Source organism: Rhinopithecus bieti, unplaced genomic scaffold, assembly GCF_001698545.2.
Source record: "Rhinopithecus bieti isolate Rb0 unplaced genomic scaffold, ASM169854v2 scaffold_54612, whole genome shotgun sequence".
NCBI classification, from domain to species: domain Eukaryota; kingdom Metazoa; phylum Chordata; class Mammalia; order Primates; family Cercopithecidae; genus Rhinopithecus; species Rhinopithecus bieti.
In genome coordinates this window covers 124-2,184 of record NW_016896387.1, presented here as the reverse complement: position 1 = coordinate 2,184, position 2,061 = coordinate 124, and the positions used below count along the sequence as shown (strand labels likewise).

General features: G+C 64.8%; 1 pseudogene; it reads left to right on the top strand.

Annotated features, from left to right (window-relative positions):
- Nucleotides 1–176: 176 nt before the first annotated feature.
- On the top strand, nucleotides 177–1,472 carry LOC108525986 (embryonic polyadenylate-binding protein 2-like; annotated as a pseudogene).
- The last annotated feature ends 589 nt before the right edge of the window (nucleotides 1,473–2,061 follow it).

Sequence of the window (2,061 nt, the reverse complement as noted above, 5' to 3'; positions counted from 1 at the left end):
TGGGTAGGAACCAGGGGCCCAGGCCGCCCCACTGAGCCAGGGTCCCAGAGTTCCCATGAGGGTTGGGCCTGGCAGGGTCCAAGGTGTCACCTCCCCTACAAACCTGGGCCACCTTCCCTATGAGAGGAGTGAGGAAGGAGCCATGGGCCTTCGGGCCTGAGCTGTGTTCTCCGCAGGCTGCCCCTCCCTGGGACCCCGAGGAGAAGGTGGAGGCTGACCACAGATCTGTCTACGTGGGCAACGTGAGTGGCGGGCGGGGCCCATCTCTTCCAGGGGTCTGGCGCCCGGCCCTGGGCCAGGCAGGCTTGCTGGGAAGGGAGTCTGACACGGGGACACCCCTGTCCCCTCGAGGAAACACTGGCCTGGGCACATGTTCCAGTTTTCAACATGAGCTGGAATTCAGGATTGCACATGAAATCTCCACTTTTGAGAAACTTTTAAAAGGCTCCAACCCTCCAGAAGGCAGCGCTCCCTGTGAGATCTCCCTTCCTTTCTTCCCTCCATCCCCAGCAGGGGTGTGGGGTGGAGGCCTGGGGCCATCCCCGCCCGGAGGCGTTTCTTTCCCCACCTCTACCAAGAAAGCCCCGAGTCAGGGCCAGGCGTCTCCCTGACATGCGGGTCTGGGCCTGGGTCCAGGTGGACTACGGGGCTCTGCCGAGGAGCTGGAGGCCCACTTCAGCCGCTGCGGGGAGGTCCACCGAGTCACCATCCTGTGCGACAAGTTCTCTGGACACCCCAAGGGGTCAGTGAGGGGCCTGGCGGGGCACTGGCTGTGCGGACAGGGCCCAGCCTCATCCCTCCCCTTCCCTCCCCTCCCCGCCCCTCCCCTCAGTTATGCCTACATAGAGTTTGCCACCAAGGGCTCCGTGCAGGCCGCCGTGGAGCTGGACCAGAGCATCTTCCGGGGCCGGGTCATCAAGGTGCGCCAGTGCTCCCCAGGTCCAGGAACATGAGCACAGAGGGGCTGGCCCACTGGCCCTGGAACACACAGCAGCCCCAGCTGGCTCCTCTCTGCACAGCGCGTCTCAGGCACGGTGCTTGGCTGGGCCTGGACAGGATGTGGCGGGACCCTTGGACCTGAAGCTGGGTTTGGTCTGCCAGTGACATGGTGGGGAAGTGTCCCCTCTCGGGGCGGGAACCCCTCTGCAGAGGTGCTGGCCGTGACTGGGTGTCATGTGACAGCTACGGTGGACAAAGGCAGGGGACCCTTTAGGGCCAAATGGCGTCCTGAGCCTGCAGGACCCCACACTCCGGGGTGGTGGGCGCTGCAGGGACTACAGGCTGGGTCTTAGCTGCCCCTCGAGGAGGACTAGGAACAGGCCTTTGCTCCAGGTGCTGCCAAAAGAACCAACTTCCCCGGGATCAGCTCCACAGACCGCGGGGCCTTCGAGGACACCCAGGCTCCAGGGGGGCACCCTTCCCCTCAGCAGCCTCCAGGGCAGGCCCCGGCTCAGACCACAAGGGCAGAACCGGTGAGTGGGTGCCTGTGGAGGCAGCCTGGGGCGAGGGCCATGGTGTGGCGTCGGGGCCTGGGGATCAGGGGCAGGAGGGGTCCCTGAGCTTGTTCCTCACGGGGCTGCAGGAATGGACCTGGCGGGGCCTGGGTGAGGGCTGGGGCTGCTGCATCAGCTAGGGGGGTGCTGTTTGCAGCCTCTCTGCTGGGAGAGGTGACCCCTTCTTGTTCCCACAAAGACCCTGGGGTGGGCTGCAGCTGCCCCAAGGGGCTCTCCTGGCGCTGCCTTCCCCTTTCCTGGGACTATCCCGAGAGTCACCAGAAAGGCCCCTGGGGCGTTGCCTGAGCAGTCAGGTGACCTCCCTGCATCCTTATCCTCGTCCCCGGGGCCCTGGGCCACCTCCCTTTCCCTCCGGAATGCCACTCACTGTGCACTCTCTCCATGCAGGGCCCGTGGAAAATTCTCACCGTGGTTTTCACCGTATTAAAGGGAAGGCCTGATTTTGAGAGAGGGGCTGGGGCTGGGTCAGGAGTAAACCACTTGGGCTCCATCCTGGGGCTGGGGCAGGGAGTAGGGCAGGGGCGAGGCCAGAGGATAGGGATGTCCG